General features: G+C 41.6%; 1 protein-coding gene and 1 long non-coding RNA gene across 12 annotated transcripts in view; both read left to right on the top strand.

Moving 5' to 3' along the window:
• Positions 1-27,651, top strand: part of ANKS1B (ankyrin repeat and sterile alpha motif domain containing 1B) — an 833,247-nt gene that overhangs the window by 18,413 nt on the left and 787,183 nt on the right. The gene's annotated exons all lie outside the window — the stretch shown is intronic.
• On the top strand, positions 2,911-12,590 carry LOC118499166. The gene is made up of 3 exons (XR_004901687.1): positions 2,911-4,491; positions 9,167-9,474; positions 9,511-12,590. It is a non-coding gene; the product is annotated as an uncharacterized LOC118499166 (long non-coding RNA).

The following is a 27,651-nucleotide window of genomic DNA, read 5'->3' as shown; positions in this document are numbered from 1 at the left end:
TGGACTTGGCTCTGTGACTAAATTTGGCCAATGGGGCCGTAGAAAATTTGATACAAACAGAAGCTTAAATATATACTTCTGCTTTATGTCTGAAATGTCTGTGGTTGTCATGAGAATATACTCAGGCTATCCTGCCAGTAGAGGATGAGACTCATGCAATAGGGACCTATCTTCCCCAGTGCTGTTTTATTTATTTTATTTTAATAAATTAAAAAATTTCAGTTACAGTTGATACACAATCTTTCATTAGTTTCAGGTGTGCAACACGGTGTTTGGAAGTGATCCAGTCACTTCCAATAAGTCCAGTACCCATCTGACACCATACATGGTTATTACAACATCATTGACTATATTCCCTATGCTGTGCTTTATATCCCCATGTCCCAGTGCCACTTTAATTCAGCTAGTGTCCAGCCTCCTACAAATATGCGTGTGATGCCCAGCAAGATCAGAAAGAACTGTCTGAACAAATGCAGTCAAGAGCAGAGGAACTGCTTGGCTGACTGGTAAAATCCCGAGCAATTGTAAATGGTTATTGTTTAAGACACTGAGTTTGAAGATGGTTTCCTATGCATCATTACTGTGGCAATAGACCATTGATACAAATAGAGAAGAAAAAGTTTTGAAGGAAATTGCCAAAGGAATATTATAAGAAAATTTTCTAGTGCCAGAGGATACAAGTCTCTAAACTGGAAAGGCTCCCTAAGTGTCCAGCATAATGAATGAAAGAAGTCACTGAAGACACATAATTTTGAAATTTAAGAACATCTTGGATTAAAATAAAGTCCTGAAATCTTTGTGGGAAGTGTATAAAACAAAGGAAAAGAAAACCTAAACACAAGTCACAGAGATGCATGGAAATCAGAATGACATTAAACTTTTTACAGCAATGTTAGATTGTAGATGACAGCGGGGCGGTGCTTTCAAAATTATCAGGGAAAGTCATTTTCAGCTTAGCTTTGTCTGTTCAGCCAAACTATCAATTGGATAGGAGGTTAGAATAAAGAAGTTCTAAGACATCGAAGTTCTAAGGCACTTTATGTGTATGTGTTCTTTGATAGAAAGCTCTGGAGGATGAACATGCATAAAACGAGGGAGGGAATCAATGAAGAGAAAGTATACAGATGCAGGAAACAAAAGCTTCAATATAGGAGCGTAGAGAAAAGAGGTTTCCTGAAAATAGCTGTTCAGGAGGCCTCGAGAGCAGCCAGTCCAGATTGGAGAAGAAGAATGGAGATTTATGGGGGAGTTTTGGGAGAAACAAACAGAAGCAATGAAGTATTTAGTATGTTTGAACATTTGGAAAAAATGGACAGTTGACAAATTTGTTGGACTTGGAAAAAATCAATGGTAGTCAATAGACAACTAAACAAAGGAAACAAATGATTATTGTTAACTTCAAAAAGACATCTTTTATAGGTATAGAAGCATAATCACATTCTAGTACCTGGCTCCATGATGAGGAATATTTGGGTAGTTGTAATGATGTTGGAAACACTGACTGCTGATTTAAATCTGTATCAGTGCACTGGGAGAGAAAAGTGTGTGTGGGGGCAGGGGCAGGGGAATGGGGAGGAAGAGAGCCCAGTTCTCAATCGCTATAATCAGTATTAAAATGATAATCTTGGAAACTGATCAATCAAGAAATATCCATATGTTTCATATTTATTTTTTACTGTTATGCTATAATTTCTTTTTTATTGTAAATGTTTTTTTTTCAGTTACAGTTTACATAAAATATTATTTTGTATTAGTTTCAGGTGTACGGCCTAGTGGTTAGACAACCATTCACTTTACAGCGTGCTCCCCCTGATATTTTCGGTTCCCAACTGGCACCACACATAGTTATTACAATGGCATTAAGAATATATTCTCGGCCCTGGCTGGCATAGCTCAGTGGATTGAGCGCAGGCTGCAAACCAAAGTGTCGCAGGTTTGATTCCCAGTCAGGGTACATGCCTGGGTTGCAGGCCATGACCCCCAGCAACCGCACATTGATATTTCTCTCTCTCTCTCTTTCTCCCTCCCTTCCCTCTCTGGAAGTAAATAGATAAAATCTTAAAAAAAAAAAAAGAGAATATTCTCTATGCTGCACTTTTACATCCCTATGCCTATTTTGTAACTACCAATCTGTGCTTCTCCATCCCTTCGCCTTTCCCACCCAGTCTCCCAATACCTGTGCCTTCGGGCATCCATCAATCCGTTGTCTGTACATTGTTTCATATTTAGACCAGAACAAACGACTTAAAGAGCTGGAACAGTAGCTTAGAAGGTGTGGGACTAAAGCAAATGTTGGCCATTTTCTTTTTCCGTTAAGGGCTGGAAAGGAAGTATCTTAGGTTTTGTGGGCCATATGTTTCTGTGCCGAGGTAGGGTGAGAGCAGTTGTGACACTTCATGAGTGACTGGACATGGCTGTGTTCCAACAGCAATTTACAAAAACATATGGTGTTCTGAATTTGGCCTGCGGGCCGTGGTTTGGCGACCTCTTGACTATAAGGCAAAGGCAAGTGGGACAAGGGTATTTTTCCCTTCCTAACTCAAGCTCATTTTTTGGACTTTCCTTCCTTTTTTCCCTTCAAATATAGAGTAATTTCACCTTGTCTCTCACATTCTCATGGCAGCCCCCCTTCTCCCTTTTAACTGCTGAGATCACAGATTACACGCCTGGATGAAGGCACTAATCTCTTCAGCCCAATATTTGGCCCCTCAAGTGTGCATTCAGTTAAATATTTATTTGTAAAGAGCTTATGCTGTAGATTATCTGGGCGACTTACTGTTTTCCAAATGTTGACCGAGATTTCTTTCTACTTGTTTTATGCTCTTTCCCTGGAATTGTTCTCCTTCCTTAACATCTCAGCTTTTCAATAGTGTGTGTACCTTTCTAAGTTCTACTGAAATAACTGCCTCCAAATCCTGATGCAACCAGCCAACCAGAGATGATTTTTCCCTCCTTTGGGAGAGACTGGGTTTTGGGGTCAGTCAGTCCTGAATTTGAATCTGTACCCTACCCCCTACTGGCTACATGACCTGAAAAAATGTTTTTAATTTAGCTGAACATTTGTTTTTCTTGTCTGTAAATACTTCATACGGTTCTTACAGGGTGAGAAGTATTAATTTAATATTGAATTCTTCCCTTCACTTCTGACACTCAGCATCACTTAACCTCACGTTGTAATCATTGGCATACTTATCCCTCACCTCCTACTGATCTGAGCTCAGAGAGTGGCTTCCTCATCTGAACTATCCCCAACCAGTGCTCAGTAAGCATCAATTTGATTCACTTGAAATTACAAAGGAAACACCTCATTGTTGATCCTTAGCTGAAGTATTCTGATTTTGTGATAAAACCACAGAAATTTTCTATTCTGTAGTTTGTTCCCTTTGTTACATGGTCTATTTTTATTAGTTCACTTATGCTTTCTCCCACGTTTCAGTGTTGGAGAGATGAATACAGTGACTCCATTTTTCCTCTGATAGGGAACTAAGCCATATGTTTGTACTGAGTCAGCTACTCCAGACTGTGGATTCTCAATCAGATGGTCAGCAGCGTTTAATTGAATTCCCAATATGCGCAAGGCTACACTGGGTGTTGTCACTCCAGGGAGGTGTAACCATCTGGAGGAACTTTTTTAAAGAATTCAGAATAGGAGAATATGTCTCGTTGTATCTAAATTAAAATGATACTAATTTTGGCCAAGTAAATAGCTGGCATAAGTGCTGTCCTCCCCCTTCTCTCTTATATATTTTTTTCTTCCAGCCTCCAAGAAAAGGCATTCTTCTTTTTTTGCTGTGGCTAAGATGATGTACCTTTTCCTTGATTTCTTTCCTTCCTAATTATTGGTAATTTGTGTAATACGAGATTCTGATACTTAAAGTGTTCCTCAAGGTTGTCTTTTAGCCTTTGGATCCTTTTCTAACTTTAGGTATGTGTGTGTGAAAGGCAGAATCCTAAGATGCCCCCAAAGGTTTCCTCCCATAATCCCTAGGACTGTGCACATACTGGATGTTATGCCCTTGGTTATGTTAGGTTACATAACAGAAGGGATTTTGATATATAATTAAGGTTACTCATCAGCTGGCCTTAAGATTGGAAGATTGTCTAGATAGGCCTGACATAGTCACAGGAGTTGTCTCCAGCTGGCACTTGATGGCGAAGCCAGAGAATCAAAACATGAGAAGGAACCATTGCGTTGTTGCTGGTTTGAGCGTGGAGGGGAGTGTGAGCAGGACCTGGAGAGCAGCCTGGAGGAGCTGACAGCAACCTCCAGCGAACAGCCAACATGGGAATGGGACCTCAGTTCTGTAGCTGCAGGAAACCGGATTCTGCCAGCAACCCCAATTAGCAAGGAAGTGGATTCTTCCCTAGCGCCTCCTGATGAGAGCCCAGCCTGGTGGACACCTGGCTTTTGTCTTTGTGAGACTCTAAGCAGAGAACCTGGCTAAGCCCAGGAGGACTTCTGGCCTACAGAATGGAGACAACAAGTTTGTGGTAATTTGTTACGTAGCCATAGAAAACTAATGCAGCATAGGTCTTTCTTATTGAGATGAGTTTCATTTCCTGCTCCGCTAGTTGTTGCCCTGTTTCTTCTTTGCGTTGTTAAACAAAGTGATCGAAACTCACTGTCTCAGTTTCCATGTAACTTGTTCCTTTCGGAATTCTGTGCCTCTGCCTCTCTGGTGTCCAAAAACGACTTTCTGATGAACCAGCAACCTCTTCCTTACCAAACCAAGTATTTATTTCTCCGTTCTCATTTTTCTGATGTTTTCTATTGTACTTGATTTCAATTTTCTCTCTTGAAATTGTTTTATTTTTTTTATAACACTATCTGATTCTTTTTCCTCTCCTTTTTTTTTTTTTTTTTTTAACAAATCCTGCTGACCAGGATTGTAATTGAATTCAATAGCTATTGTAAGGAACCAAAAGAGGTGAATAAAGAAAGAAAGATTTGAAGAAAATAGTTGGGGCAGTTCAATTTAATTTTCCTGGGCATCTTTGTTAGCATAAGGCCCTTCCTAAAGAGCTAGGTGTTTCCTTTGGCCTGTGGGTATTGTACGAGTGTTATATCAGTTAACTATTTTCCACAATAATGCTTTCTAACAAACTACCCCCAAACTCAGTGGCTTAAAAACATAGCCATTTATTATCATTCAAGCATCTGCTGATTTAGGGTGGGCTCAGCATGGTGGTTTGGGCTTGGTGGCCAGGCAGCCCTGCTTCTCATTGCAGAATGCTGCGGTATGGGTTGGCCGTGCTGGTGGTGCACCTGGTATTTCTGTCCTCCTTGGTGGGGTGGTGTAGCCATAGCATGCTCTTCTCCTGGCGGTGACAGAGACGCAGGAGGGCAAGTGGAAACATGTCAGGGCGTTTTAAGGCCTGGCCTTGGCACTGGTACACACTGTCACCTCTACCTCATTTTATTAGTCAAAGCATGTCACATGGCCAAAGCGCAGACCAAAGGTTAGGAGGATGTACGCTGCTATGGACTGAAAATTGTGTCCCCTCGCCTAATCTATAAGTCAAAGCTCTAGCCTCCATCTTGATGGCTTTTGGAGGTGGGGCCTTTAGGAGATAACTAGGTTTCGGTGAGATCTTTTTTAATTTTATTTTTAAAAATAATTTTATTTTAATTATTGTTCACATACAATTTTCTATCTTTTACTCCTATCCCAGCCCATCCACCCAGCCCTCCCCACCTCCCTCCCATTTCCACCCGCCCCTAGTTTTTGTCCATGTGTCCTTTATACTAGTTCCTATAAACCCTTTCCCCTTTTCCCCTGGAATTCCCCTGAAATTCCCTGCCCCTCCCCTCTGAACACTGTTGGCCTGTTCTCTATTTCAGTGTCTTAGGTGAGGTCTTGAAGGTAGGGCCCTCATGCGGGGATTAGTGCCCTATAAGAGGAGGTACTGGGTGGGGGGGGCCCTCTCTGTCTGCCGTGTGAGAACACAATGAGAAGATGGCCATCCACAGCAGAAAGAGACTCCCACCAGGATCCGACCATGCTTGCACCCTGTTCTTGAACTTTCAGCCTCCGGAACTGAGATAATACATTTCTTTGTTTAAGCTACCCAGCTATTTTGTTATGGTAGCCCGAGTCATCTAATACATACTTCATCCCGTTAGGAGGAGGAACTACAACGTTACATATCTGATAGGGTCATTGATATAGGAGAAGATAGGGAATTGCAGTCTGCCGCATTTAGAAATGTCCCCTATTCCATTAAATCAAAGTCCCAGGTTTCTTTCTGATAGGACCAACTTGGGTTCTGTACGCATTCCCAAATCAAACACCCTGACAAGGCAGGTGATGATTTTGCTGGGTTTTGAGGCCACTCAAGATCAACCCCAGTTACTAGTAGTGGATTTGGTTCTGTCCAAACTGCATGGCTGTCACACGAGAGGGGAGGGCTGGAAGGGATGTTAGGGAGGTGTTCTACCGTGCGCACTGTGTTACTCCGTCTCCTCTGGGAGCTTAGGAGGCTTATTAAGCTCTGTGAGCTCAGGACTACAGTATATATTCTGTATATATTCATATTCAGTATATATTCGTATTCAGTATATATTCATATATATATGTTCTCCAGTATATATTCTCCAGTTTTGAGTTCTTGATGGGCACTCAGTAACTAGTTATTGAATGAATAAATCAAATATTTTTATGCATCTGTGTCTCTTTACCAGCTCCTCTCCGTGTCTCTCTAGTTCTTTCCTGTCTGAAAATAACTTGCTTTTATTTTTTGTCCACTTAATCCTTTTCCTCCAACTAATGACATGTAAGTCAGTCATCTTTCCCTACCTAAAAAATCTTTCTCCTTCCTCTGAGGTTTCCTTCACACTACTGTCCCAATATTTGCTTTTTCTTCACTGTCAGACTTCAAGAGAGAAGCTGGCTTTTGCTGTCTCCATCGCCTCGTCACTCACTAATACCTTAACTCCTTGCAAACAGAATCTTCCCTTTACACTCTGCCACTCTCAACTGTCACTAGTATATTTCTTTTGTTCCTCAAGCCAGTGGCCTTTTCTCAGGCCTAATTTTCCATGATTTCTTAGCAAATAACGATGCTGTTGATGGTCCATACCTCTGGAAACACTTCTTAGTCTTGATCATCCTTCTGCCTCCCTGATTGCTCTCTTCTATCTTGTTTCTCTTCTTTGATTTGCGGGTCATGCTTCCTCCTCCTTACCCCCCTCCCCGCCCGCCATCCCTTCAAATGTAGATCGTCTCCAAGGTTCTGCCTATGCTGTCCCACCTTATCTCTTCCAGCTCCCAACTTCAGTTGTCATTCATGCTAGGTTTCCCAAATGATGAGTAAGACGCTGCCTGTCTTCTGTTCTCCAGTCTTGAATTTGCAGCTGCCGTTTGAACATGTTCACTTGGTTATTTTACCCAAAGCCAAGGCCGTCTGTATCTCCTACCCCCTTCCCTCTGATGTCTCCTGTTCCCTGAATGGTGCGATCATCCTCTTAGTCACCTAGACTGAAAACTGAGGAGTCTTTGATTTCTCCCTTTCCACATTCATCGTGTCTGCCGTCAGTTTTCCCTACCGCGATGACTCAGAGAAAGTGCCTAATTTTTGAGGTAAAGGTCTGTGGCTTATTTATTTTCCCTGTCTCTAGCTCCTAGCACAGTGCCTGGCAGACGCCTAGCATAGAGGTGCTTAAAACGTGTTTGCATGGATGACCCATGGCTCTCGTGATATTCTCCAGGTAATATCCCTGCGGTTATTATTTATTTATATTTTACTTTTCACTCCACTGCTTTTATTTTTAGTTCAGGTTGCTGTTATCTTTGGCCTGGGCTCCTGCAGTTGTCCCCTGATGGCCTTCACTGCCTCTGTTTTGGTAACCAAACGCGTGCGCTGCTTTCCGAAGCGCTTTCTCAGCGCAGCCCCGTTTGCGTCGCTGTGCTCCTTACAACCCGCGGGACTCCTTGCTGCCAACCAAGTCCGGTGAAAATTCCTCAGTGTGTGTTTCAAGCTCTTCTGTGGTTTGGCCCTAAATAATCTTTTGATCTCTAGATCCCCCTTTTCTTCATTTCTTTATTTTCTAGGCAAGTGGTTACTTTCCTGCCTTTCTTTGTTATTCATTTATTTAACAAATGCCTACTGAATGTTTACTATGTACCAGATATTTTGCTAGGTGCTGGAGAGACAATGGGAAAAGTGAGTCTCAGCTTTCTCAGAACTTCAAGTCTGGTTGGGGAGAGAAATGTCAAATGCATAATTGCACATGTAATTATTTCATTGCAGTTATGAAAGCATATGCGTTGCCTTTTTTTTTTTTTTGAAACAAAGCCCACCATACTGCTATGTATTCCAAGGCTGTCTTTAAAACCCAGCTCAAAGGCCGCTTCCTTGATGATGTCTTTCCTCATCTCAGCTGGAAGTATTCTTAAAACTCTGGCTCCACTTTGTCTGTATCTTCTCACGACTCACCTCATTTTTTTTGCTTTCTGTTATGTGTGAGCATTCTTTCTCTTACAAGCTATTTAAATTTTTCCTGTGGAAAGATGAACCACTTGCAAGTCAGTCTTGAATTTCTCAATATATTTTTCAGTATGAGTTGGTTGCATTAAGTAAGTTGTATTGTGGATCAATCTTCTCAAGTTTTATTCTAAGTAGCAGTTTTTTAAACAGATTATTAATCTTATTTGGGAGAAATCTAATAGTATTAGAACATTTAGCTTTCAATTGGGTTTGTCTGTAGTCACATTATAACTTGAGTCTAATTACTGAATTTTGAGTGAATAATTTAAGTTTCTTTTATTTACTACATCATCTCATTTAACCTTCACAACAGGCCTACCAGGTAGAGTTGGGTGTCTATTAATGGAGATTGCTGGAGTGGGGAAGGCAGGAGAATACAATCTAAATGTAAAATGTAAATAGAAAATCTGAATAGTCTTCCCAGAGACAGAGTTCTTGGTTTATCAGTGTGGCCCATTTCTCTGCTAGCTGTTCTTCCTTCTTCATTTTAATAACCCAAATCTAATTTTAGTTTCTATATGGCATCCTGCCGATTTTATCATATGGAATCAGGGAGAGTTTGTACATTTATTTAGTGATATTAACAATAATTGTGGTAACTAGTATGATTTAAATCCTTATGCTTTTAGTGCTTATGCAATTCCAACTACCTATTCTGTCTCTTTTCTTCTCTCTTTAGAGTTTGTAACAGAAGCTATCAGGTAAGGAGAGGCATTGCTATGCCTGTGTTGGAAGGGCTGTAGTTTTCTGCATGGAACTGACTCCTGCCAGACGGGGCCCTACAACATTGATCTCTTTACCTGTCTGTGATTACCACTCACCTAACCCACCTGCATAGATAGACCCACATGGTTCACGTGGCTTTATTCTTTTATGTAACTCCAGGGTATTGACTTTAAGTGTTGAGTCTCAAATAATTAAAGGATAATTATATTTTGATGTCTGTTTAAAAAATCTCCAAGCCTATAATATTTCATGTTTGATAAGGTAGTAACATAAGTGACAAAAGTATTATTCTTACAGGCCTATTCACTTTTAGCTGAATGTAAGTGGTTTAGCTATTTGGGGCACCAACCAAAGTGGGCACCGGAGCAGTCGTTACCCGTTGCCGATCCCTGTACCCCTGCATCTCAGCTGCCGCGGTATCTGTTATCACCAGAGGTCAGGAGGTCCAGTGGCAATGTTTTTTGCTTTTATGTGGGTTGTGGCACTTTTGCTCTCTGTATTATATCTGTGTCATTAGCACTTTTTCAGGGCATTTAAACAATTTTTAATGAGGTATAGCATATAGTGAAGTCCATAAATCTTGTATGCAGCTCAGTGAACCCAGATCAAGAAAGAGAACATTTCTAACATCAAACAAAACAAAACAAAACAAAACAAAACTGCTTTATGCCCTTTCCCAGTCACTGGGGAACCCTAGGGTGGTAACTACTGTTGTGACTTCTATCTTCATAGTAGTTGGACTTAGATTGTTCTCGAAGTTCATGAAAATGGAGTGGAATCACTGTGGGTCAGTTAGCTGCAGCCAGATGCTGGCTGTGGCCATGGGCATCTGAAGGCTCAGCTGGGCTGGTTGACCCAGGAGGCTCACTCGCATGGCTGTCCGCAGATGCTGACAGGTGCGGGTGCTCAGCTAAGCTGCTGATGGGAGTGCCTGCATGTCGTCTCTCTAACGTGACACTGTTAGGGCACTCTAATTTCCTCCGTGGCCCCAGAATGAGCATCTCAAGGGACACTGAAGCTGTTGGGCCTTTTCTGACTTGGCCTGAAATCATACACTGTCACCTCCGCTTCATTCTTGTGATTACAAGCGACTTGATAGTGAAGCCGACTCAGATTCGAGGCTAGGGCACACAGATTCTCCCTCTCGGTGGGAGGGGTGTAAAACCATTTGCAGATGTGTTTCAAAACCCCCACCGTTACAACAATAGCCATTTATTGAATGAGTGTAATGTGTCAGGTATTTTGATAAGCACTTCACATGAATTCCCTGATTTATTCCTCACCACACACAACTTTATGATTTTTTAAAAACTATTTTATAACCATTTTGTAGATAAGGAAGTAAAACTGGGAGAGGTTAAGTCACTTGCCCAGTTACACAACTAATATGTGATGGAGCCTGGACTCACACTGAGTTCTCTGACCTCAGAGTCCACAGGCTCAACCATGGCTAAACTGACAACTTATTTTAAGGAGAACAGAATTGTGTTTCAGAGAACTCATTGCCGGAAGCAGGGAGACTAATTAGGAAGCTATTACTACTGTCAGGTGCTTGTTTTATCTATTTTTACACAAGATAACAGAAGGAGTGAAAAAGCAGGAGAGGGAAGGGGTATGTATTATTAAATATTTGCAGAAAAAAATAAAACATTTTTAGGTCAGATAGATTTTCTGTGGCTCTGATGATTTTCAACAACTGTTTGTTTTTGGTTAAAATTACTGACCATATTCCCTCTTTATGTACCATGATGTTTTAGCTTGTTCACTCCGGAGTCACACAGATGCCCAGGTCTGTGGCATAGCTAGTTTGTGCTTTTGGCCATTTAAAGGCCGAATAAAAATTATTCAGGTTCTTCTCTTCTTTACCAAAGGCACATTTTGCAGCTACTTACTAGACTTGAGGAAGATTTGAGGTGTGGGATGCTATGAGAGTCCCTGGTGCTTGCTCTTCATAGATGAGGTTTTGCTGGAACACAGCCTCACCCATGAATGTACACATTCTCTAAGGCTGCCTTAATGCCAGGATGCTGGCTAGTGCGCGCAGAGACTGCGTGGTCCTCAAAGCCCACCATGTTTCCTGTGTGGCACTTCACAGGAAAAGCCTGTACACCTGTCCTACGTAATGGGAGACCTGTTCAGGTCACTCTGTTGAATGTGTGAGATGCCGACTGCAGGTCAGGGCACAGTCGTGAGACTGGGCATGTGTGTTATTGTTATGTCTTAGCAGGGATCATTGATTAAGTCGATTATCAGCACATATCACAGGTCCAAAACAAACAGGTTCAGAGGCCTCTTAAAGGGATTCCAGCAAATATGGTAGAACAGCCATTTTGGGATGAGGCCAGTTTCTCTACTTCTTTTGTGCTGTGGGCTGGATGTTCACGAGTGTGGGTCACCAGGTTATCACTGATAACGGCAACTAGCAGGTGAGAGGCCCGTCTGTGACTCTTGCCCCTCCCTGAGGCAAGAATAGATATCTGTAGGTTATTCTTCACTGCCTCTGCCTGTTTGTTTGTTTGTGTGTTTGTTTGTTTGTTTTGGGGAAAGCCTTAGAAATATTTCTATTTTGTTTTGTTTTCGGCCTCTGTATGCTGGTTTTTAACATTGTTACATTTAGTGCCTCATCGCATGTGGGAAGTGTGTTGGCTTGCATTACTGTGCGTTTCATTTACTCTCGAGCCCTATTTAGGACATTGTTGTTTCAGCCACAGGACTGACCCAGATGTGCACATGCAGGGCGTTCGGAGAGATGCCTCGAGGTGCTGTGGGAGCGTAGAGCAAGTTATGCTTTGCACGCTCACCTCGGGTCATGTCCTCAAGTTTTATTTAGAGAAAATGTGCAATGCTTTCCAATTATTTTGCTTTTGTTTCCTGCAATTCTGGAACTGCGATTGTGCATTTACTAGTGTTATAAGGATGATTTTCTCAGACAACCGTGAATATTGTCAATGAAAATACTTCTTAACTATTAATTTGCAAAAAAGCCTTTTTTACTGTGTGTAATTAAAAGAAATTAAAATAACTCTTAGAGGTGCAATAAAAGTTAATTTTATTAGCTGCCCATTTGATTAACTTTTCCTATGCATAGAAAGAATTACATGAAATAATGTAGTGAGTCTCCTTTTACAAAGAAAACTACATTACTCTAAGTGTGTGTTTTGTCACATAATTTGTGTTTTGCAAGTAACCGACTTTATTCTTTTAAAACAGGAGCATTCCGTAAGTGCAGTGACAGTTGAATTCTTTTTCTCCATCTCCCTGTTGAAGAATAAAAGTAACTTGGGGGTGGTGAACCCACACTACCGTGCACAGATGATGTGTTGTGGAACTGTGCACCTGAAACGTGTAATTTTGTTCACCAGTGTCTCTCCAATAAATTCAATAAAGAGGAAAGAAATCTTAAAAATAACCGTTGTTATTGTTTGTTTTTGGTTGAATTTATGGTCCTGATAAAATTAGGCTAACACACCGCTTCCGCTCCCGGTTGGATATCTGTGCTGCAGGGAACCCGTGCTGGCGGGGCGTCCGAGAGAATGGTGGTGAGGCCCTGCAGGCGGTCAGACGTCGCTCTGGTCCTTTATAGGGAGTGCGTGTCCCCAAACGCCTTCCAATTGCCATGTAAGAAGAGACTTTTTGTTTTTAGAAAAAGGGAACTATGTGAGGTGATGAATATGTTTATTAACTCAATTGTGGGAATTCTTTTAAAGTGTGTACACACATCAAATTATCATGCTTTATCATATACACATCAGACTATCATGAGTACCCTTTACATATATTACAATTTCATTGGTCAGTTATACTTCAATAGAGCTGAAACAAAAATGGTGGCTTTTGAATGTGAAAGAAGACAGCTGTATTTTGCTGGGAGGCATACGTGTGTTCTTTCTGTGAGTAAGTGGAAATGGAACGTCTTGTATACCTTAAGCTTGTCATCTCTACCAGCCTCTGTGGAGTTTTCATTCGTACTTAATAGGCGTGATGGCTCATTCTGATCATTTAGTCAGGAATAAAAGCTGCTCGCTCTCTCAGAATAAGCAGCTGATCTGTAGTTTTTGATCTGTTAATCAATCAACCAGTCTGGCCCTTCTGGCAATACTGGCAACAGATCGGAGCTTAAGCCTCACAAGAGTGTGAGTGTGTGACTGATGCTGGGGTGTTGGCCAGGGTTTCATGCCTGCAGTGATCTGGTGTTTAGAACACTTAAGTTCACCTCTTATGATATGCGAGCATATTAACACACATTGAGTGGTTAAAAGAATCATTTATTGTGTCACGGTTTCGGGGACAGCTTATCTGAGTCCTCTGCTGAAGGTCTCACAAAACTCAGGGTCAGTCAGGGTTTTTTCTGGAACACAGTTCTCAACCAAGGTTTGACTGGGAAAGGAGCTGCTTCCAAACCTACATTGGTGTTGGCAGAATTCACTTCCTTGTGGTTGCAGGACTGAAGGTTCCAGTTTCCTGCTGGCTGTCCCCTGGGGCCAGCTTCAGCTCCTAGAAGCCTCTTGCAGTGAACTTGAAAGAGGACCCCACACTCCAGATGAAACCACACCCCGGCAGACACTTTGATTTCAGACTAGTGACACCCTGAGCAGAGGATGCAGCTCACCCAGACTCCTGAACACAGAAACTGGGAAGTGATGAATTTGTGTTGATTTAAGCTGCTAACTGTATGGTAATTTGTTATGCTGCCATAGAAAAAGAATATGGCATCTTATATGTAGCCTAAGCTTCTACATTAACACTGTCCTATCCCTTCCCAGCTTCATATCTGTACTCAGGTATTCTCTTTCCTGGAATGATTTCTGTTATATGTCTGTGCTAGACACCATTTACGGCCCATCCCGTGTGCTGTCTCCTTGTCAATAGTTTTCCTGTTTCCATGGATAAATGGTAGCTCTCTATCCTCTGAAACTCCAGTACACTTTGTATCTCTTTCATGTAGCCTACGTATTTTCCTTGCATAGGAATGATTTGTATTCATGGTTTATACTTTTTATTTTAAATTTGTTTATTGATTTGAATGGGAAATATATATTCAAATATTCCAAATGTGGGAAAGAATATATCATGGAAAATAAATATTCTTAGCCCAGATTACCAGCCTTCTACTTCTCTGGTCCAGAGGCGACCATTATTTTCAATTTTTCATGTACCTGTCTATAGAGAGTCTATAAATAGGCAAATGTATATGTATATACCTCTTCTCACTTTTATATACAAAACTGACATAGTGTTTACCCTTTCTTCTTCATTATAAGGTGTGAAGAATCCATGCCTTTTTTCTTCCTGTATTAATATTTTAAGCTACTATCTAAGTATTTAAGATCTACTGAATTAGATCTTTTCCATCAAACATTTCATTGATGTTACTTATAATAACTCTAATATTATTTTGACAGACACTTGGATTAGCATGCTTTCCTTAATTTGGACTCAAAACCTTTCTGAACATTTCACTATTTAGGGCGAACGCTGTATATCAAAAAGTGCCGAGGGCTCAGAACTATAACACCTGCTTTTTGGATAGAACCGCATGGACCAATATTTATGAAGCGGATGTTGGTATGAGCAGATGCACCCTTTCTATCATCACTTGTCGTCCCTCTGCCCTTCTCTCGGCAGAGTGGTCGCAGTGTGAGGGGCCTTAACAGGGAGAGGATTGGGTACATTGCAGTAAGAAAAAAGGTTTTCAATTACAGACAACTTTGTGAGCCCTGGCTGGTGTGGCTCAGTTGGTTGGAGCATCAGCCTACACACCCAAAAGTTGCAGGTTAGATCCCTGGGTTGGGGAGCCTACAAAAGACAACCAGTCAGTGTTTCTCTCTCTCCCCACTCCCCTTCCTCTCTCTATAAAAGCAATGAAAAAATGTCCTCAGGTGAGGATTTGTGAAAAAGTAGTTCTTTGAACTGCACCTGAAATATTACATTTATGACCTGTTGCCATGTTGCTGGTGGGCAAATGAAGCTCATGACATTTCCTGAAATTCTATACAATTAAAACACTAGAAAACCTAACCTTTCTGATCAGTGAGCATGATTCTGGTCCTTATATTTTGTTAAAGCTTTTACTAATGTGTTTACCTCTCAGTACCTAGCCGTTTTAAGTGCCTTATTAAAAGTATTGACTACTTCCAAGCTTGCTTTCCCTCTCTTATCCATTCTGGGAGTATCACATTCCCTTTCCTAATTGGTAAAATTAGAACAAGTGAAAAAAAAAAGAAAAATATTACCTGGAACTATGATCCTTGGAGGGTACAGACCCCTCGGGACTAGGTTCTTATCAAGTTTGTTTTTGATGTGTGTATGTGTGTTTTCTTCTTTCTTTCTTTCATGTTCTCATTCTTCACAGTTGCACTGTTCAACACATCATTCAGGAAAATATATGGAGATAATAAGGTTAGAGAAATCAGCCATTAAACCACTGTTAGCAACTTTAGAAAAGAGTAGATGGTTAGAAATGAATTTGAGTATCAAAGATTGTGTGTTTATCTCTGAATTTTAGCTATCTAAGACACATCTTTCCTATTTCAAAAGATACCATTGATCTTGTTGAAGAGGAAATTAGGGATTTATTCTTCATACGACCTGTGTATTAGTAACCATTTTATGATTAAATGCTTTTTCTGCAACTGGCATTCTATGATCTATAAGAAGATAATTTCAACCTTTAACCAACTCAGTAAGAAAAACAATTAATTAATTGATTTTTAGTTTAAAGAACAAAAATTTATTTCCTCATCAGTTCTAGAGGCTGGAAGTCCAAGGTCAAGGTGTCAGTCAGTAGGTTTGGTTTCCTTAGAGGCCTCTCTCCTTGGCTTGTAGATGGCTGCCTTCACCCCCTTCTTCACATAATCTTCCTTCTGAGAAAACACTGAGTTTAAAACTTTAAGTACCAAGAAAGGGACTTCCAGCCAAGATGGAGGCGTAGGTAGACACACTGCCTCCTTGCACAACCAAAATAAGGACAACAAAAATTTAGAAACAGAAACCCAACCAGTATTGACAGAAAATTGAACTGTATGGAAGTCTGACAACCAACGAATTAAACTAGACACATTCTTCCAGATAAGTAGGAGGGGTGGAGTTGGGCAGCCAGGTGGAGAGGGGTCGAGGCCAAAAAAGTCGGACCGGGGCAGGCAAGGCAGCAGCTGATGGACCCCGGGCATGCAAGATGGCAGTGGGAAGACCCAGTGATGTGGCAGATTATAGATGGGCGCAGCGGGGAAGGCAGCTGGTGGACCAGGTAGTCCCACGTTTGCGCACAGATAAACCAGGTGAAACTGGGGAGTAAGACAGATGGAGCAACCCAGGGCTCCAGCTTGGGGAAATAAAGCCTGAAAACACTGATTGAAAACACCTGTGGGCGGTTGAGGGGCCAGAAGACACTCCCAGCCTCACAGGAGAGTTCGTTGGAGGGACCCCCAGGGCCCTAGAATGTATACAAGCCCACCCACATTGGGAATAAGCCCAGTTTGCTTGGGGGAAGCAGCAGAAGGGACTGAAATCTGACAGAGAGCGGAGCAAGCGCCGTTGTTCCCTCTCGGACCCTCCCCCACATACTGCGTCACAACTCAGTGATGGGGCGGGCAGTGCCCTGCCCTGGTGAACACTTAAGGCTCCGCCCCTCACTATGTAACAAGCGCGACAACACAAAAAGAATGGCTCAAGTGAAAACATCAAAGTTCCAGAACAAATACAATTAAGCGATGAAGAGATAGCCAACCTATCCGATGCAGAGTTCAAAGCCTTGGTGATGAGGATGCTCACAGAATTGGGTGATTTTGGTCACAAATTACATGAAAAAATGAGGGCTACATTAAGTGAAATGAAGGAAAATGTACAGGAAACCAGTAATGATGGGAAGGAAACTGGGACTCAAATCAATGGAGTGGACCAGAAGGAAGAAAGAAATAACCAAACAGAAAAGAATGAAGAAATAAGAATTTAAAAAAATAAGGAGAGGTTTATGAACCTCCAGGACATCTTTAAACATTCCAACATCCAAATTATAGGAGTACCAGAAGGGGAAGAGGAAGAGTAACAAGTAGAAAAGATATTTGAACAAATAGTAAAGGAGAACTTCCCCAATCTGGCAAAGGAAATAGACTTCCAGGAAGTCCAGGAAGCTCAAAGAGTCCCAAAGAAGTTGGACCCAAGGAGGAACACACCAAGGCACATCATAATCACATTACCCAAGATTAAAATGAAGGAGAGAATCCTAGAAGCAGCAAAAAATAAGGGGACAGTTACCTACAAAGGAGTTCCCATCAGACTGTCAGCTGATTTCTCAAAAGAGATCTTACAGGCAGGAAGGGGCTGGAAAGAAATTTCTAAGTCATGAAAGACAAGGACCTACATCCCAGATTGCTCTATCCAGCAAAGCTTTCATTTAGCATGGAAGGGCAGATAAAGTGCTTCTCAGATAAGGTCAAGGTAAAGGAGTTCATGATCACAAAGCCCTTATTTTATGAAATGTTAAAGGGACTTATCTAAGAAAAAGAAGAGAAAAAACATGAATAGTAAAAGGACAGCAAACTCACAATTATTAACAACCACACCTAAAACAAAAATAAAAACAAACTAAGCAAACAACTAGAACAGGAACAGAACCATAGAAATGGAGATCACATGGAGGGTTAGCAACAGGGGAGTGGGAGGAGGAGAGAGGGGGAAAAGGTACAGAGAATAAGTAGCATAGATGGTAGGGAGAAAATAGACAGGGGGAGGGCAAGAATAGTATGGGAAATGTAGAAGCTAAAGAACTTGTAAGTATGACACATGGACATAAACTAAAGCAGGGGAATGTGGGTGGGAGGGTGTGTGCAGGGTGGAGGGAAGTGAAGGGGGAAACTGGGACAACTGTAATAGCATAATCAATAAAATATATTAAAAAAAACTTTACCGAGAAAATATTTATTGATGACCTCATTTTGTAAATATGTATGTTTTTTGAAAGGTTCAGTGACTGTAGAATTTGAATAGTATTTTAAGTTACAGTGTTATTTTTATATAGTATTTTTAATGGAATCTCATAGTGTTCTTCAGAGAGTATGGAGCTCATATGGTTTCTAACTGTGCTTAGTAATTTGGTAAGTCCTTTACATATAAATGTAAGCAAACAGAGATTCTTCTTGGGAAACCTTTGCATTTTAAGTAGCTCCAATGTGAGTGATATTTTAGGGCAAATATTGAACCCATTTAAATTTTTGAGCAATATCAGTCTATGGAATACACTGAAAAACACTTGAAGTGAGTTTGATTCTGTTCAGTTCAATTACACACACTTCCATAATGCTCTGCACACACTAGGGATTTACTGTGTTTCCTCTGGTTGCAACGGACTGAAACCTAATTCAAACCAGCTTAAGCCAAAAGGGAATTTACAGAGGGCTGTAACCGAGACAGAGAGAGCAGGGGAGGCTGCGCTTCAGGAGGGGAGGGAACGGGGGAATTGGGTACCCTCAGCAGGTCTCTTTGTTTTCGCTCCTGCCTCTCTAGACTTTGCTTCACTGCCTTAGCCCTGATTTCTACCCATGGCTGTGGGCACAAAGGGACTTTAATAAATTCTCTTTTAGTTTCTCAATTAAAAAGATATCTTATACACATGTGTGACCTCTGATTGGCCTGGCTTGGATCAGATGTTCCTGCTTCTGCCTTGGCTAAACAACTGTGGCCTGGAGAGTAGGCAGGGTTTTCAAGAAGGTGCCAGCTTATATTCCAACTACGACATTGCAGAGGTGGGATGGGAGGAAGGGGGAGATGAAAAGAGGGGACAACTGCCCTTGCTGGCGTAGCTCAGTGGATTGAGCGTGGGCTGTGAACCAAAGCATCACAGGTTCAATTCCCAGTCAGGGCACATGCCTGGGTTGCAGGCCACGGCCCCCAGCAATTGCACATTGATGTCTCTCTCTCTCTCCCTTTCTCCCTCCCTTCCCTCTCTAAAAATAAATAAATAGAATCTTATTCTATTTATTTATAGAAAAATTTTCTATAATAAAATTTTCTTTAAAAAATTTTAAAAAGAAGGAAAAGAGGGGACACCAAACACAGCACCTTCAAAACGGAGCCTGTGTAGCTCTGTAGGAGGGACTTTAGCAGGAGCCAGTAGGCAATCATTTGGGATGTGTATTAACTGAGGTTCTCCAGAGAAACAGAGCCAATGGCATGATATACACCTATGTATCCCTATGACGTTATAAGTTGAAAACAAACATCTACTGACTTAAGCAGCTAAAAATCTACTCAAATGTTAGATGTAACGGGAGTGCTTTCGTATCTGAAAAATGAAGCTTGGCTTAAAGCCAGCTCTACTACGGGAAGACAGGGGTGCCTGTTAGGTGACAGTTTTGTATTTTAACTTTCTATTAGGTTCTCAGAAGCAAATATTTTGTTTTATTAAACTTAGTGAGTGAAATCGGTTGTTTGAAATCATTGACCTTTTTTCTCAGTGGGCTGATCAGCATGGCCTCTTCAGGACTCTCCCTTGTAAAACTTAACCTTGACTCATCAGGCACAGGAGAAATGTTATAGGGTCCAGTTGTAATGTCACAACATAGGATGAAGAAGGGGAGATTTGGAGCTGAGAGTCAATGAATTGATAACAGAATACCCCAGCACTGATATTCATTTCAGTTTTTTGGCTTGAGATTCCTAGACCATGGAGGTAGAGTACATTTAAAGCCAAAAGATTTGAGGGAAGGTCATAGTTAGGAATTCTCAGAGATCTACTGGTGGATACTCAGGCTGCTTCCAAATCTTGGCTATTATAAATAGCGTTGTAATGAACATAGGGGTGCATATATTCTTTTGAATAACTGTTTTGGGTTTTTTCAGATAAATTCCCAGGAGTGGAATTGCTGGGTCACAAAGCTGTTCCCTTTAGATGAGTGGTTTTAAAAAGCTGTGGTACATTTACACAATGGAATACTACTGGTCCATAAAAAAGAAGGGAATCTTACCTTTTTTTGACAGCATGGATGGACCTGGAGAGCATTAGGCTACATAAAATAAGCCAGTCAGAGAACGACAAGTACCATATGATTTCACTCACATGTGGAGTCCAATGAACAAAGTGAATTAACAAGGAACATAGAGACAGACATATAGAGAGCAGGATGACAGCTGTCAGGCTGGGGGGTGGGTGTTGGAGGACTGGGTTGGGGGCAGTCAAGGAATTGAGCAAAAAAAAAAAAAGAAGAGGAAACTCACAGACGCAGACAACAGTGTGGTGATTGCCGGGGTGGGGAAGGGTGAGGCGGAAGAGGGTAACGGGGGGACAAACGGTGATGGCAGGAGACTTGGCTTGGGGTGGTGAACGCACAACCCAGTGTACAGATGACACGCTGTGGAATTGTGCGCCTGAAACCTGTATAATTTTGTTAACCAGTGTTACCCTCAATAAATTCAATAAAAAGAAAAAAATATGAACTCTCAGAGAAACTTTTTCATATTTCCAAAGCACGTTTTTTCTTCTTCTCCTGGATTATTTCTAACTGACCTAATGTCAGAAAGGCTTTGCTAATCCCCTGCCAGTGGTTCCGAAGCAGGTCGTCCTTGCAAGGTGCCAGCTTTCTAAAGAGGTTTGGGTCTCACCTGTGTATAGCAAAGGCTATAAACAGCCAAGCTCACTGGTTACCTAACTGTACGACCTCCTGAGGTGACGGCAGGTAAGCTCCCAAGGTGACCGTTCTGGTTAGCGATCACATCTTTGTTTTTGGTCCCCAGGGGTTTCGGTTACATTCTTTTGAGCTCCTAGCTCCAGTTTTCTGTCCACACAGGACATTATTTCTTTTCTTTGTCCTCTTTCTGCACCAGTATATATGTCTTCCTGCAGCCATCCTCCCCGCCCTCTGTCATGGCTTTCAGTGGTCTTTATTCTAGGTGCTGAGGATACAACCAGGAAAAACAAACAAACAAACCAAAAAAAAAAGAAACAAACAAAAAACTAATTCTGTGTTCTCACAGAGGTTATGTTTTAGAAAGGGGAAAGAAAAATAATAAATATATACCATATCAGGTGATATAAATTTGATGAGGAAGAACGAGCAGGGATAATGCAATAAAGTAATGAGGTGTGTTTCACACAGGGTGGTCAGATTAGGCCTCACTGATAAGGGTATTTGATAGGATAGTGTCAAAGATCGCAGGTATTAACCATACATTTGGACAAAGAACAGCTCATCTTGGCGTCCTAAGTAGTGTGAACTCAGGAGCAGCGTTTAGAAATTGGATATTGCTGCAATGCCTCAAATATTAATGTAAGGTTAGATAGATAATGGAGAAATATCCTGAGGACAATTCCTTGAGTACTGTCAATCTTTACTATTTCCTATTATAAATGCTGCCAGTGTTGAATAATGAATGAGTCTATAAGATAATACACCATGCAGTACCTCTGACATGCATTACAAACTCATCTTTTCCTGGCATCTGTTGCTCCTCCTGCCTCCACCAGCTCTGTGAATGGCCACCACCATCCGTCTTGTTGCTCGTGCCACTTGCTTGCTTTCCTTTCATTCAGTGGGCGCCTGAGTGCCTGCCTGTGTCGGCACTGAGAATTGGGGCAGGAGCGAGGGCGAGCTAAGTGAGGCCCTTGCTTTGGGTGGGAGTGTGGCAAAAACCCGGTGATGGAAGTGAATATTTTAATGCAATATTTACTTATTTTTTTAGAGCGGGAAGGGAGGGAGGGAAGGAGAGAGAGAGAGAGAGAGAGGGAGAGGGAGAGAGAGAGAGAGAAACATCAATGTGCAGTTGCTGGGGGCCATGGCCTGCAACCCAGGCATGTGCCCTGACTGGGAATCAAACCTGCGATGCTTTGGTTCACAGCCCACGCTCAATCCACTGAGCTACGCCAGCCATATTAATACAATATTTAAAAAAATCAGAATGTATACAAAAATATCTATGATGAATGAAGTAGCAAACTTCTACGTAAAAAAGGGATTCAGACTTGCAGGGGTGTGAATCCAAATCCTAGTGCTAATTTTTCTCCTCTTGGTCCTGTCCCTGCTGGTGATAGCAGGGGCATGAGGCACAATGTCTGCCCCACAGTGAGTTTTACCAGTAGAGGGAGAGAGACACGTGAAATGAATAACCACAAAAATAAAAGTCCACTAAGGCACAAATAAAATAGGGGTTCCAAGGAGATGTTTCTACTCAGGGGACACGGGGATTGGGAAAGAACCTGAGTCACCCTGGGTGTCTCTTTTTTCCTTGCTTTGACCAAGTGTTAACCTCCTTCCAAAATCCCTGCTGCATGTATCCCTTCTTATTCTCTGTCCCCATAATTAATGCCATTTCCTTTGCTCTTTTTTTTTTCTTCTCCTGGATTATTTCTAACTGACCTAATGTCAGAAAGGCTTTGCTAAGACACAGACCTGGTCATGACCCTCTCCTATTTATAATCCTTTAATAATTATAAAAGCTTCACATCTAGAGTGCTTGATGACCCCACCTCTGTCTTGATCTGGGCATTCTCCCATGAATTTAGACTTAACCAAACTTGGTGTGGCTCTCCAAATGGCTTTGCATATGCCCTCTTCTCTTCCCTCCCCAGCTAACTCCTGCTCATACATCAGTACTCAGAACAGAGATTGCCTCCAAGGGCTACGGTTTCCATGTCAGTATCTTTGGTGCATAACACGTGCAGGCAGTTAATATATCTAAAATAGCTCAATTGGCCTTGGCGAGAGAAAGTACGTGTCCTCCATCCCTGATACCACGGCCGTTCTGTTCCCAGGCTCACTATGTACGTACTGAAGTGGCCAGGGACAGGGGCTGGCTGACATTCATTGGGTGAGTCAGCTTTTCCGCCTGGTTCAGTGCTGCTTCTGCTTTAGATGCTCTGTCGGGTGTTTACACTTTGTGTCCACCTCTAGAGTCATCCATATGCCTTTCTCTTCAGACCTCCTTGTGTCTGCCCACCCATTATTGTTCGTTACAGGCCCCTGATCAATGGGCAGAGCCATTAGCCACTGCCCAAGAACTCATATATATCCTTACCTCAAACCCTTCTCATACAAATTTGATGAAGCTCTGCCCGATGGTAGGATTTCCTTTCACCACTGCCCTTTAGGTCGGTGCTCCTCACACTGACCCATGAAGGACCTTTTTGTTTGTTTGTTTGTTTTCAGTTCATTACAACCGATCCTTTTGTAAAATGTAAAATCTCACGCTCGGTTATGGCAACAGTGTCAAACTGTTTCCAAACGCGCACTCTCCCTTTTTGTACTTGTTTATATATCTTGCTGTGCAATGATAAAAAAAAAAACACAGTTTGTGAACTCGCTCTAGTCTGTGGACTGCCTTTCGAGTAACAATGTGTCAGTTCACTCCTGCAAGAGGGGCTACAGTGTGACTGTGGCTTTCATCTTGCACCAACATATTGAGCTGACCCACCCGTGAACTGCATGGTTTGGGCAGGAGCCACTCTTGGAGAGTTGCACAAATATATGCTTGTTATTTCAGCTGGCTGCAACGTTTCCTCTGCGTGTTACCTGGGCCAGGGGAAAGGGGAAGCAATATCAGAGGCTTCCTCTGTCCCCTTCTGTCATAATGACCCTTCTTTCACAGGTCAGAGAGCCAGGGATTGTGGTCTGGCGGCTGCTAAGTATATCCACGCCTATTATTTACTCAGGGACAAGGTCCATGACCAGATGCTGAGTCTGTAGACACGCTGGGCCAGGGCTCCATAGGCTTCCACTCCACCTAGGAGGCCATGAAGGTATTTTGGGTACCAACATCAGCTTAGATTCAATATCCAACAGTCCCTGGAAGGGTTAGGTATCACTCTTACACCAGTGTTGATTTACTTGGTTGAATGGCCATGCATTCCCTTTGAGAATGATTGGAGAAACGACGACTTTTTTGCTCAAGAGAACTCAGCCTGCCCTTATATCGATGGATTCTATGTCTCTGAACTGGCTTACATCTGGGAACTGCACACAAATCTCATTCACTCAGAGTTTTTGGTCTTTTTAGACCACAAAAGTCAAGAAATAGCCTCATTCACTGCTTGTTATGGGTTGAATTTTGTCCCCTTCCCAAATTCGTATCTTGAAGTACTAAAACCTAGTACTTCAGAAGGTGACCTTATTAGGAAATATAAGGTCATGGCAGATACAATTAGTTAAAATGAAGACATACTGGAGTAGGGTGAGCCCCTGATTCAGTATGACTGGTGTTCTGATAAAAAGGAGGAATTTGGGCACGGGAAACATGTAGGGAGAATGCTATGTGAAGATGCAGAGATTGATCAGATGATGATTCTACAAGCCAATGAATGCTAAAGGTTGTCAGCAAACCACCAGAAGATAAGAGAGCAGCGTGGAACAGACTCTTGCAGCCTCAGAAGGAACCCTACCCCTGCCCTGCTGACACCTTGATCTTGGACTTCTAGTCTCCAGAACTGTGAGACAATGCATTCCTTTAGCCTCTCAGCTTGTGGTACTTTGTAATAGCAGCCCTAGTAAACTCATATTCTAACCCACCTCTTTTGCCTCTACAAAACACAGTGCTAATGATTTATTAGCGATAGCTACAGATGTTTGCAGGTCCAAGTTCTCTGGTTGCTTCTTTGACCTTACTGCCTGTTACAGCAAATGTACTCACCTTGTTTCCAATAGTTAAGTGCACCCTCTGGGGCCTGCTCTTTTGAATTACTGTCACCCCCATTGTCATCCCATCAGTGTTTTAGGACCTCCTTCAAGGTTTCTTGCTAGAAATTAAATTCTACGTCAGAAGAGGGCCTCCCTAGTGATGCACTTTCCTCTCTCCAACATTCTTGCCTTTGCCTCAGCTCAACACCCTCGTGATGCACTTTCATATGTGTGCCCTCAGTTCTTGATGACACGTCAGAGGGGCTCAGCAGCTTTTTTGGTGCACACCTTGTTTCTTCTCATAGCGGGGACTGTACTTCACAATTGGAGCTGTTATGTGTAGAGTTTGACCCGTTTTTGGTCTAGAGGCAGTGAGGGGAGGCAGAGCCCATCTTGAAGAGGACATCTTCCTTGGGTATGGCCTTTGCAAAGTCCCCAGGCATCTGGGGGCTGCTAGTATTTATAAAAGGGAAGGGGATGGGTCCTTCCAGCCCAGGGGGTCAGCAGAAACTGAGCGTTCATGTGCTCAGGTACACCCACCCAAATACTGCCATCCTACATCTCACTCCTACTCTCTCCGTATCAGAGCCCTAGTTGCAGCTTGGGAGACCTGCTGGGGCAGTGCATTCAGTGTCCTTTTAACTCAGCTACTCAGTTGAATTGTAGACCTGAATTTAAGTATTGCCTGCTCTCTGGGTACAGGAGATAAGCTTCGCTTAAATGCTGACATGGACTTTCTCTGGTTTGCCCTAAATAAATAGATGGCTTACCCAAGCCTGCCAGTTCCATACTTCAATGCTCCAAGAGTAGTTAACCGATACTAAATCCAAAATCTTTATAGTTGTGATTAGCCCCTATCTTTCAAGTATAAGCTTTTATTTACCTCCTTCCTCCCAGACCAATTCCAGTGTACCTCAGGTAAAAGTTTTAGTGATGATGATACTGCTATTATTACATGTTATGGGTTTTTGTACTCATTTGTCATTAGACATTGAATCCTTCACTGCCCCTTAACCAGCAAGTGAGAAAATTCTGGCAACCCATTCTGAGGGTCTATTTGCTAATACTACTCTTATTACCAATACTCTTGATTAGAGTTTTGTCCAAAAGCAGGCCTTGAAATAAGGATTTAGGTGCAGGTAGGCTACTTGTGAGGTAATCTTAGGAAGCCTTGGCAGGAAGTGGGGAAAAAGCTGTGGGTCCTTTCAGTGGGAAGCCGTTAGTGTCACTATGACTATCCAAAGCTGTGGAAGGGAATGCGGATGAGTCAAGGGCATGTGGTGTGGGCACTGGCAGTCTCCTGTGTGGCCTAATATGGTTGGGATGAAAAGTACAGATGTAAGGCAAGAGCACCGACACCAGCACACAATAAGCGCCCAGTCAATTTAGCTATTATTTTTTTGTTGGTACTTAATTATAATCCAGATAGCTTTTGTATGTTTTGTTTGCTTTTGTACGATGACAGGATTCATTTCTGGATACCTTTAATTAGTGAACTCACCCAGTATATTTGAAGTGTGATTTGATTTGTGAATATTTGCAAACATTTCCAACTTTCCAAAATCCGTCTGTTGTGTGTAGTGAGGGACTCCGTAAGTCCTGGCTCCTGACTGAGCTGCAACGCTGAGGACAGCTGGCCCTTATTTCGTTTTGTTGAGCTGTATGTGCAGCCTTTTGGTCCCACAGTGCAGTGATTTTGCAGCTAGTCTCTTCACCTCCGCTTTTGTAATCTCGCTCATGCTTGTTAGTGTGATGAAAGAAAATGAAAATTTCTATTCTTTTCTATTTCAGAAGAAACTATGTTATTTATGGGTCTCTTAGACCTCAGGACAATCCTTACTTAAGGTGAAAATGGTAATTATAGCTCTCTCTCAGAGGATATGTCTATTGTACTAGTGAAACACTGATATAAATTTAGAACACAAAATATATCTTCTGTTTTTGAATTATTTTCTTTCTACTCCTCTTTGATTTCATCATGGTTTTATCATCAGTTAGATTGAGGAAATGAAATTCATTTTTCAGTTTTTTAAAATAAAGTTTTCAAAGAAGCACTTTAAGGCATAGACTATAAGGTACAGCATCAATCATTTGATAGTTGAAACTTTTCAGGAGAGGCAAGTTAAGGAACCAGTAGGTGTGGTAGGAGCAAAATGCTTGATAGAGCATTATAAAAAATAGGGGTCACAGAATAAAAAATGTTTATATTAATACTTTGGTTAGATAATATATGTGGTTAGAGAATAATAATAGCTGGCAAATTGCTGGGACAATCAATGAAGTAGTCATTTGGTGTCACCAAGAGGGAATAAATTGAATTGTGAAGATAGCAAAGGTTAATCACAAACAACTAATGCCAAACTAGTATCTCTGTGATACCCAGGCAGGCTCCATGAAGAAGGAAAATCAAATCAACTTAGAGTATAGAGAATGTTTATTACTCTTTGTTTGGATATGTTAGAGGTAGTGCCATATAACATTTCATGAATAAAGTAGAGAAAGGTTAATTGTAGAAATAACAAATCATATACAGAAATATAGGTTAAAATAGAAATAATAGTGATAGAAAACTCGAATATACAGATAGATTTAATAAACATTCAAAATAAAATTGGTGAATTAAAATACTTCATTTATTTTCATTTATATATTTAAATTAATTTCCCCAGTTTATTGAAGCCATTATATTAAGATACTATTATTAATATTTTTAGGTGTCCTAATAGTATTGTAGTTATGCTTCAAAGAAGAAGGGAGTCAGGAACTTCCAGCTGAGTTGGAGGCATAGGTAGATACACTTTGCCTCCTCATACAACCAAAAGAATGACAACAACAAACT

The sequence above is a fragment of the Phyllostomus discolor genome, chromosome 2 (assembly GCF_004126475.2).
Source record: "Phyllostomus discolor isolate MPI-MPIP mPhyDis1 chromosome 2, mPhyDis1.pri.v3, whole genome shotgun sequence".
Lineage (NCBI taxonomy): Eukaryota > Metazoa > Chordata > Mammalia > Chiroptera > Phyllostomidae > Phyllostomus > Phyllostomus discolor.
This window is presented reverse-complemented; position numbering and strand designations above follow the sequence as displayed.